We start from the raw sequence: 11516 nt of genomic DNA on the forward strand, positions 1-11516 counted from the left end.
CTTCAGACTGTCGAAAGATTCGCTAGAGCTAGAGGCTTTTCGAAGGAGGCAGCCAGTGCGATTGCCAGAGCTAGAAGAATTTCCACTCGTAGAGTCTACCAGTCTAAGTGGGAGGTCTTCCGAAGCTGGTGTAGAGCCAATTCAATATCCTCTACCAATACCTCTGTGATCCAAATAGCTGACTTCCTTCTTCATCTTAGGAATGAGAGATCCCTTTCAACATCTACGATTAAAGGGTATAGGAGCATGTTGGCCTCAGTCCTCCGCCACAGGGGTTTGGACCTGTCTTCCAACAAGGACCTTCAAGACATTCTCAAGTCTTTTGAGACGTCTAAAGAACGTCGTCTTTCCACTCCAGGCTGGAATCTGGACGTAGTCTTAAGGTTCCTTATGACATCTAGGTTCGAACCTCTCCAGTCAGCTTCCTTCAAGGATCTTACCCTCAAGACTGCTTTTCTCGTTTGCCTTGCAACAGCTAAGAGAGTCAGTGAGGTTCATGCCTTCAGCAAGAACATTGGTTTCACAACCGAATCAGCTACATGTTCTTTTCAGCTTGGATTCCTAGCAAAGAACGAGCTTCCTTCACGTCCTTGGCCTAGATCGTTCGAAATACCTAGCCTCTCCAACATGGTAGGTAACGAACTAGAGAGAGTTCTTTGCCCTGTCAGAGCTCTCAAATATTATCTGAAGAGGTCTAAACCTATTCGAGGACAGTCAGAAGCCTTATGGTGTGCCATCAAGAAACCCTCGAGACCCATGTCCAAGAATGGGCTTTCGTACTATATAAGGCTTCTGATCAGAGAAGCACATTCTCACTTAAAGGAGGAAGACCTTGCATTGCTGAAGGTAAGGACCCACGAAGTAAGAGCTGTAGCTACTTCGTTGGCCTTTAATAAAAACCGTTCTCTGCAGAGCATTATGGATGCAACCTATTGGAGGAGCAAGTCAGTGTTTGCATCATTTTATCTGAAAGATGTCCAGTCTCTTTACGAGAACTGCTACACCCTGGGACCATTCGTAGCAGCGAGTGCAGTAGTAGGTGAGGGCTCAGCCACTACATTCCCATAATCCCATAACCTTTTTAACCTTTCTCTTGAATACTTTTGTTGTTGTTTTATGGTTGTTACGGTAGGCTAAGAAGCCTTCCGCATCCTTGGATTTGGCGGGTGGTCTATTCATTCTTGAGAAGCGCCTGGGTTAAAGGTTTGGTAGAGGTCCTTTAGTAGGGTTGCAACCCCTTGTACTTGGGCACCTTTGGGTTGATTCAGCCTCCAAGAGGAACGCTGCGCTCAGTAAGGAAGACGAACTTTAAATAAAAGGCAGAGTAACGGTTCTATTCGACTTCCTTACCAGGTACTTATTATTTCATTGTTATTTGAGATAACTGTTATATGAAATTTGGGGATACTTGGCTATCCTTTAATCATGTACACTGGTTTTCACCCACCTCCCTGGGTGTGAATCAGCTACATGATTATCGGGTAAGTTTAATATTGAAAAATGTTATTTTTATTAATAAAATAAATTTTTGAATATACTTACCCGATAATCATGATTTAATCGACCCTCCCTTTCCTCCCCAGAGAGAACCAGTGGACCGAGGAATAATTGAGGAGGTGTAAACAACAAATGATTGAGTACCTGGCCACAGGTGGCGCTGGTAAGTACACCCCCTTCTAGTATTGTGATAGCTGGCGTATCCCTCCATAGAATTCTGTCGGGCAACGGAGTTGACAGCTACATGATTATCGGGTAAGTATATTCAAAAATTTATTTTATTAATAAAAATAACATGTTGCCAAGAAAAAAGTGTCCCATTAACATATTTTCAAGATGGCTGTAATCCCCTTCCCAATAAAAACACTATTCATCATTTTTAAATATTTAACTTAGCCGGTGAATATATAATAGCTGCAACTCTGTTGCTCGATAGACACATACAGTAAAAACTCGCCAGCGATCGCTATACAGGTTGCGGGTGTGCCCACCAGCGCCAACTGTCGGCCAGATACCACTCTCGATGTAAACAAAGACTCAATTTCTTCTCTGTCGACGTGTCGACAAGACGTACTTTTACTCGCTGTAGAACCTGGAGTTTTTCCCATCATATTTGGTGAAGTACTTTAATTTGGTTTGAGCTTTCGCAGTGCAGGTGTTTTATCTTCATCTTAAATCTTGAACTCGTTTTTGGATAGATTTATTTTTTTGATGACAAAGAGAGTATGGACTTTCTTTGACTTTTAAATGGCCGACCCTTCCCTTAGACGGAAGTGTATTTAGGCTTTTAGCAATTATCTTATCACGTTATAAATTAATTATAGATTTTCCTCTATATATTTTATATCTCACCGCCTTTATTAGGCCTCTTCGATTAACTTTCCGTTTATAATAAACATAAAAATAAATTTTAATGATTTGTTTATATGCGACCTTCCTGAGAGTAGGCGGTCCTAACTTGGAAACCGAAGTTAAACAACGTTGAGCCCTTTCAATCGTAAATAGCTTTTAAAGAGCTAATGATTTAAAACTTTTTAAATGAATATTTTTTAATAGATATTTTATGAAAGATTTTCTTTGAATAGTCTTCGTACTGTTTCAAAGATGAACTAACGTTTAGTTTATTTATGCTACGCAGTTTGCGCTCTATCGTTACGATAGAGAGAGAGAGTATCACGGTTTCACTTTGCAGAAAGAGTAAATCGATTCTGACGTTTTGTTCATTCTTCTTTCAAAGCTTAAATGTTTTAAATTATATTTTAAAGGAACTTTTTAATTGAAAAACCTTTCAGTTTTTTTTCCTTTGGTCAAATAACATGTTTTTTTGATGAAACGTAAGTGGGCTCTTCTCTTACGTGCGTAATCAAGAGAGAGAGCGATAGAGACGGAGGGAGAGAGAGGGGAGAAAACGTTCCGTTCAAGCGGGTAACGTTGTTCTCGAGTTACTCTCGTCCCTAGTCTCTGTACGGGGAGAAAGGATAAAACGTTTTTAGTTTTTTATTCTCGTCCCCAGGCAATGTACGGTGAGAGATTGAAAACGTAGTTTTGAATGAACTAGTGTTTAGTCTCTTCCCCAGCCACTGAATTTTTTATCTTAAATTATGTTTACTGTTTTTTGCTGGTATTAATGTGCTTGCATTATACGACTGATTTCGCTATTACTACCTTTTGATGAGGTTAGAATTGCGTGCTTCAGGTAGAAATCAGTAAAAGTTTCGATTTCAGTGAAATAAGTGCTAAACAGAAAATCGTAGTGATAAAGTGATATTGCGCAAAGTGTTATCAGTGTTGCGACCGAGGGTTCGTCTGTTCGTGCCTGTCGTTCGCCTAGTCCGGGACCTCTTGCAAGCTCCCAAGCACAGGGGAGAAGTAATGTCGTACGACTTATGGGTTCGAGAGGCCTTGATCAGCGAACAGACGTTCCCTCTATGGTATCGGGTGTATCTTACCAAGATCACCCCTACCATAAGGCGAGAGAGACGATTTTCTCCTCGTCATCCGAAGGCTTTTCGCATAAGAAACCTGAAACAAGGTTTCGAGGCCCTTAAGCGAAAGTCAGTCCTTTCAGGACAGGTCCAGCGTCCTGGTTGTAGCCATTAGGACAGCTCTGACCCTATGCAGTCATCGGAAGACTGCTCGCCGCCTAACAAAAGCGTAACACAGACTCCAAGAGTCTTTTTGTTGGCAAGGTTTTGCGGTCACAGACGTTACCCTCGTCTCTTACCGCAAAATTTCCGTTGATCCTAAATGGGTTGTACGGCAAGACATGCAGAATAAGCTTGCCTCCCTTATGGAAGACTATTCTGCCGATTAGTCCGTTGAGCCTAGCCGTTTATCTCATCGAGATCCTGGCTTTCAGCCAACCTAATGTTCCTTTGTGCGTCCTGTTGACGTTGGTGTAGCTAAGTCACGTCAGTCAGGTTGTTAAGAACCACACTCGATGCGGTCTCGTGTGGATTTTCAGCCACATTTGGACGTTAGGCCACTTGCTGATGCTCCTGTTGACGTTCAGGACGTTCGCTAACAATCGAAGTTGACTTGTTTTGACGCTGTGCATCAACCTCCGCATTCTAGAGTTGTTTTGACTGCTCAGTCTAGTCGGTCAAAGCAGTTTCGAGTGGACGCTGTGCGTCCTCACGCACCTGTTGTTGTTGACAGTTCACAGACTGTCAAGCAGTTACATGACGTTGCGTCCTGGTCTCTCGCACCTGTTGTTGTTGACAGTTCATAGACTGTCAAGCAGTTACATGACGTTGCGTCCTGGTCCGCTACTAATGCACCAGTGCGTGTGGACTCTGCTTGTAAAGCATTGCCACCACGGTAGGTCTCTCCCTTGCTTGAGACTCAGCTATTATCGGACAAGGTTCCTTTAGATGAGGAAGTTGCTGTTCCCCCTCCTACTGATATTCCCTTGAGGACTCTGTCAGACGGAGAGGAGCCTAAAGCTGCTTAGCCTCAATGGACTTTAAATAAATCATGCTGATTTTTAAGGATCTTTGTCCGGATCTTTTTGTAACTGCTGCTCCTCGTTCGCCTAAACGTCAGAGCTTACACTAGGCCTAGCTACTTCGAAGTCGTTGTTTTATAAGCTAGTGCTCTCTCGCTCTCCTAGAGAGCTTTACGTTTGCTAGGCGACTGGTTTATCACCAGGAGGAGTTTGGGGGATACAGCCTTTGCTTTCCCTTCTTTTAAACTGGCTTATAGAGCGAGAGTCTGATATGACACGAGAGAAGTTCTCGGCTTGGGAGTTCCTGCCTCTGCCCAGATAGACTTCTCAAATCTCGTAGACTCTCCCTGGCGCCTGGCCATGAGACGCTCCAAGATTTTACAGGTCAACTTCACAGCTGTTTTCGAGCCTTTGAAGTTTTGCTGTACAATTATGTCATGCATAAACAAGGCTTTCAGGGATGGCTCCAATGATCTGACAGCCACGTTCTCTGCAGGGACAAGTCCCTCAGGGATGGCTCCATGATTTGGCAGCCATGTTCACTGCAGGAGTACGTAAGAGGCAAGTGCGCTCAATGTGTTCATTGTCAAGACAAACTTCACGATGAAGTCTACCAGGCTGTCTTGACAGCATTTATGGAAGGCGACTGGATGGTCTCTCTCGACCTTCAGGAGGCATACTTCCACATTCCTATACACCCGGATTCCCAACCGTTTCTGAGGTTTGTTTACAGGAATGTGGGGTACCAGTTTCGAGCTATCGGAGATCAGAGCCTCCCTGTACTTGGACGACTGGCTTCTCAGAGCCTCTTCCAGTCATCGCTGTCTGAAGGATCTCAATTGGACTCTAGATCTGACCAAGGAATTGGGACTCCTAGTCAATTTGAAAAAGTCACAGCTGGTCCCATCCCAAACTATTCTGTATTTAGGGATGGAGATTCACAGTCAAGTTTTTCAGGATTTTCCGTCGGCCCCCAGAATAGATCAAGCCCTGCTCTCCATCCAGTAGATGCTGAAGAAAGAACGCTGCTCAGTCAGGCTGTGGATGAGTCTGGTAGGGACGCTGTCATCCCTGGAGCAATTTGTCTCGCTAGGAAGGCTACACCTCCGTCCTCTTCAATTCCATCTGGCTTTTCACTGGAAAAAGGACAAGACGCTAGAGGCGGTCTCGATCCCAATTTCCGAAAAGATAAAGTCTTGTCTGACTTGGTGGAAGGACAATATCAGCCTACGAGAGAGTCTTCCCCTGGCAGTTCAGATACCCAACCACGTTCTCTTCTCGGACGCATCGGACTTGGGCTGGGGCACGACGCTGGACGGTCGGGAATGCTCAGGTCTGTGGAACTCGAGTCAGAGGAGCATGCATATCAACAGCAAGGAGCTTTTGGCGGTTCATCTGGCCTTGATAAGCTTCGAGAATCTCCTTCGAGGCAAGGTGGTGGAGGTAAACTCGGACAACACCACGGCCTTGGCGTACATTTCCAAACAGGGAGGTACCCACTCACTGACTTTGTACGAGATCGCAAGGGACCTGCTCATCTGGTCAAAAGATCGAGGCATCTCCCTAGTAACGAGGTTCATCCAGGGCGACTTGAACGTCCTAGCAGATTGTCTCAGTCGGAAAGGTCAAGTAATTCCAACCGAATGGACCCTCCACAAGGATGTGTGCAAGAGACTTTGGGCGACTTGGGGTCAACCCACCATAGATCTCTTTGCAACCTCGCTGACCAAGAGGCTTCCAATCTATTGCTCTCCAGTCCCGGACCCAGCAGCAATACATATAGATGCCTTCCTCCTAGATTGGTCACATCTAGATCTTTACGCATTCCCACCATTCAAGATTGTCAACAAGGTACTGCAGAAATTCGCCTCTCACGAAGGGACAAGGTTGACGTTAGTTGCTCCCCTCTGGCCCGCGAGAGAATGGTTCACCGAGGTACTTCAATGGCTAGTAGACGTTCCCAGAAGTCTTCCTCTAAGAGTAGACCTTCTACGTCAACCACACGTAAAGAAGGTACACCAAAGCCTCCACGCTCTTCGTCTGACTGCCTTCAGACTATCGAAAGACTCTCGAGAGCTAGAGGCTTTTCGAAGGAGGCAGCCAGTGCGATTGCTAGAGCAAGGAGAGCGTCTACCATTAGAGTCTACCAATCGAAGTGGGAAGTCTTCCGAGACTGGTGCAAGTCAGTTTCCGTATCCTCGACCAGTACCTCTGTAGCCCAAATAGCTGATTATCTCTTATACCTGAGAAAAGTACGATCCCTTTCAGCTCCTACTATCAAGGGCTACAGAAGCATGTTGGCCTCGGTCTTCCGGCATAGAGGCTTAGATCTTTCCAACAATAAAGATCTGCAAGACCTCCTTAAGTCTTTCGAGACCTCTAAGGAGCGTCGTTTGGCTACTCCTGGGTGGAATTTAGACGTGGTCCTAAGATTCCTCATGTCAGACAGGTTTGAGCCTTTACAGTCAGCCTCCCTGAAAGATCTCACTCTTAAGACTCTTTTCCTGATATGCTTAGCCTCGGCTAAAAGAGTCAGTGAGCTTCATGCCTTCAGCAAGAACATCGGGTTTTCGTCAGACAAAGCTACTTGTTCTCTGCAACTTGGTTTCCTAGCCAAAAATGAGCTACCTTCTCGTCCTTGGCCTAAATCTTTCGATATTCCTAGCTTATCGGAGATCGTAGGCAATGAACTAGAAAGAGTCTTATGCCCTGTTAGAGCTCTTAAGTTCTACTTAGCTCGTACTAAACCTTTACGAGGCCAATCTGAAGCGTTATGGTGTTCGGTTAAGAAACCATCCTTGCCTATGTCAAAGAATGCTTTGTCATATTTTATCAGATTGTTAATACGAGAAGCTCATTCACACTTGAGTGAGGAAGACCGATCTTTGCTTAAGGTTAAGACGCACGAGGTTAGAGCTGTAGCAACTTCCGTGGCCTTTAAGCAAAATAGATCTCTGCAAAGTATCATGGACGCAACCTATTGGAGAAGCAAGTCAGTGTTCGCGTCATTTTACTTGAAAGATGTCCAGTCTCTTTACGAGAACTGCTACACACTGGGACCATTCGTAGCAGCGAGTGCAGTAGTGGGTGAGGGCTCAACCACTACCATTCCCTAATTCCATATCCTTTTAATCTGTCTCTTGAAATGTTTTAATGTTGTTTTTATGGGTTGTCCGGAAGGCTAAGAAGCCTTTCACATCCTGGTTGATTTGGCGGGTGGTCAAAGTCATTTCTTGAGAGCGCCCAGATTAGGGGTTTGATGAGGTCCTGTTGTATGGGTTGCAGCCCTTGATACTTCAGCTCCTGGGGGTCTGTCAGCATCCTAAGAGGATCGCTGGGCTCCGTAAGGAAGACGTACTTACAAGGCAGAGTAATCGTCTAAGTCGACTTCCTTACCAGGTACCTATTTATTTTGGTTTTGTTATATTGATAACTGCCAAAATGAAATAAAAAACTCTTAGCTTATACGATGTAAACATATTTAACTCTGGTCTCTACCCACCTCTTTGGGTGTGAACCAGCTATTATATATTCACCGGCTAAGTTAAATATTTAAAAATGATATTTTAATTATAAAATAAATTTTTTAATATACTTACCCGGTGAATATATAAATTAAACGACCCTCCCTTCCTCCCCAATAGAGACGCAGTGGGATGAGAAGAAATTGAGTCTTTGTTTACATCGAGAGTGGTATCTGGCCGACAGTTGGCGCTGGTGGGCACACCCGCAACCTGTATAGCGATCGCTGGCGAGTTTTTACTGTATGTGTCTGTCGAGCAACAGAGTTGCAGCTATTATATATTCACCGGGTAAGTATATTCAAAAATTTATTTTATAATTAAAATATCATATTTCGTTCAGTGAACCGATTTTGATGATCTTGGTGTTGGTAATAAGATTTTTAGGATACTTATTCCATTAGTAGTAATTTCAAACTTGTCAAAGGTCAAAGTCAGTTGATTTAGGCCAAGGTGAAAAGCCTTAGTTTTATAATATTTATTCGAATTCCATAAATTCACAAATCTTGAATGACCTACCATACATACAGTACAGTGATTATCAATAAAAATAAGTCAAAAGCTTATATGTTATACTGTAATGTTATACAATAAACTAATGAGGTATGAGGTTTACAAAGCTGGGTTACATATAATTCCATGATAAAATGTCTAGAGAAAGCAATGGAATTCTTAAATGTTATCTTCATTATCAAGGAACAGATCATTGTAAAATATTTCCAGTGACCCCTGTGAATTTGGCTCAGCCTCTATCATTTTCCTTGACTTCATCATTTTTCATTTCTACAAAAATGTTAGTGAGTGACAAGGGTAAGAGAGGACCAACAGACCAAACACGCTCTAGTATGCCCTTTTCTGTCTTCAACCACCCTTGACTTTGGTCATAGGGTTTGTGGATCTCAAAAATGCACTAAGCAGCCACCTGTAACAGTCCATACGCTAGTTGGCCTGCTGTACATATAGGATTAGTGAGTCCTGGCAAGGAAGTAGATGCACCATAAGTGTTTTTATGTTCTGCTACCATCTTTTTACCAGCTGGCTCCTCACTGTTTTCACAGAACTTTCATGGATTGGCCTCCAACTGCTGCTGCACATTTAGCAATACTTTCCCATCTAAGCTAAGCTGCCTGTAGACAATAATTATTTACAATGATTACTTGTTTAAATAGTATTTCTGAGAGGGTGCAAATGATCAAGTTAACAAAAAAAATTCTTTAGGAACATTAGCAATATGCTGACGTAATGTACCTGAGAGTGTCATGTAACATGGGATTCTTCTCAAGCTTCTTCAGTGGAATAACCTTCCCCTTGACTTTAAATGTGCTTGTACAGTTTTCCCTTGAAAACAAAAAAGCTGAGTGGTGTGGAACACCAGTCCTTGCCCAGTTCATCTGTCAGCTCGCTGATGTTGATTAGCCGTAGTTACCCCCGAAGAACCAACAAGTTAACCCTTGAGGAGGTCCAGCACTAGGATTGATGATATGGATAGACTAGCAAGCAATACCATAATGCATGGCACACAGCCATCTACTACTTTCCCATATAGGTGTTTTTTTCTTCTATACTCGACTGAGTCCCTCATCAAGCAAAGAGGAGCAATGAGAAAAATCCCCTCATATTTCTTTTCATATGTTGGCTACATCCAAAACTGGGGGAAGTGCCATGGTAGGTAGAACGCTACTTGAAAATGGACAAAGGAATCTTGATAACTTCACGATGATCAGATTAGTAGCATCTAGATAATGTATCCACAGGAAATTACTTGGATAACTCTTCATGTGAGCAAAGTAATATTACAAGAAGATGGAAGACTGCTGTTTATTATATATTTATCACAGCCTTAAACACAGGAATTTTAATGGTTGGAAGCCCCAACCTTCTTGTGATATCAATTGGGCATTTTATAATCAAATGCCAAAGCATAGAGAGGTAGAAAAACACATCTTGAGTGTTGAGGTAGCAATGTATATTCTTCATTCAGAATACTGAGAGAGGGTATCAATTCTATATTAGTGGTATTTTTAAGATTGAAGAAGCTATTCATCAAGAAATATTTTTTAATTCAATCAATTGTAATTAAATATGTAGGCTTTAGTTCATGGTTCTATCTTGTGGTATATTCATAAGTCTTATATGGCATATGTACTGTATTTGTGTTTCTTCTCATAAGAGTAATCAATATTATTTACATACATGAAAATATAAAAAGAAATTTTAACACCCTCTTCCTTGGGGGAGGGGGTGTCAAAGTCATCATCAAAGTCTTAATCATCTGACCTAAGCAACAGCTGAGGAGGGTGAGGAGCTGCAGAATGAGATCCTTTAGCAGTTTTGCAAGCCTGGGATCTTTGGGAAGACTGGAAGACCTTTCAGGCTTGGCCTTAGTATGCTTAAATTTCCCACGCTGGAAAGCCGCAGCCAAGGGGTAAAGATGGCTAGAGGAGCGGGGCATGTCATGTGAAGGTCCTGAAAGGTAGGAGACAGGTATCAATTCCACCTGTGCTGTTGCAGCTTTAGGGTCTTTACTTCGTTGCTAAGATACAGGTACAATCTCAGTGGGTGTTAAGCAGTAATTATTCACCAGGGAAATCTCCCTTGGGGGTAAAGAGCCTCTGTGAGTACTCCTTCTGGTGTCCCCTCTGGGCGGAGTCACTTGTGGTCAATTCCTATCGCATTTCCTATTAGCCAAATCGATCGGGATGATTTGCAGATCAAGGAATTTGTAGGAACTGGCTTCACTGCTACCAGGATCATGGTGGGATATGCAATAGGGTTCACCTTTATCATCACAGGTAGTTTAGAAAAAGCATGACCTAAAGAGACAAAATCAGGTGGCTCATAAGAAGCATACCTAGATGTGGATTTGCACCCTTGGGGAGGGAAAACGCGAGGCGCGTTCAGCTGAACTGTGTGTGTATATTACAAGACGTGCGTTTAACTATAGTGCGCTTAGGAGAAGCCTTACTGGGTGAAGGGCATCTAGAAAAGCAAGTGTAGTGCTAAACACACGACTCGGCACATTTAATGTATTCAAGAGAGTTGCTCGCTGGAGACTCGCGTCATCTGGTTGTGCTTGTTGAAGAATAGTGTGTAGGAGACTTGAATCTTGTCGATGTGCTCTTGTAGAGGTGATGTGTGGGGCTAGCACGTTTAGAGCGAGTATGTCTGGGTGAAGCGAGTACAAGTGGTGCACATACGGGTGAGGTGCGTCTGGGCGAGATGTGTCTAGGTGAAGCATTTCTGGGTGAGTTGCGCTGGGGTGAGTCATGTTTGGTTGAGATGCATTGGAGTGAGGTGAGGTGAGGAGCGTTCGTAGGTTGAGGCTGAATGAGAGGAGACGTGTTCAAAAGCCCTTCGTCTGTAGGAGGCGCGTCTAGAGGTTGAGGCCTGATAAGAGTCAGAGTAGTGAGGTGATCCTCCTCTGGAGGAGGTACTTCTTAGTGATACGTGTGAGTTTGAGGCGCGTCAAAGAGAAGTGTCTTTAGGAAGACTTGAGGGAGTAGACTGCCTATGGGAGGCAAGTATACAATCCTCTTCAGGAGAGTAAGGAT

The sequence above is a fragment of the Palaemon carinicauda genome, chromosome 8 (genome assembly GCF_036898095.1).
Source record: "Palaemon carinicauda isolate YSFRI2023 chromosome 8, ASM3689809v2, whole genome shotgun sequence".
Lineage (NCBI taxonomy): Eukaryota > Metazoa > Arthropoda > Malacostraca > Decapoda > Palaemonidae > Palaemon > Palaemon carinicauda.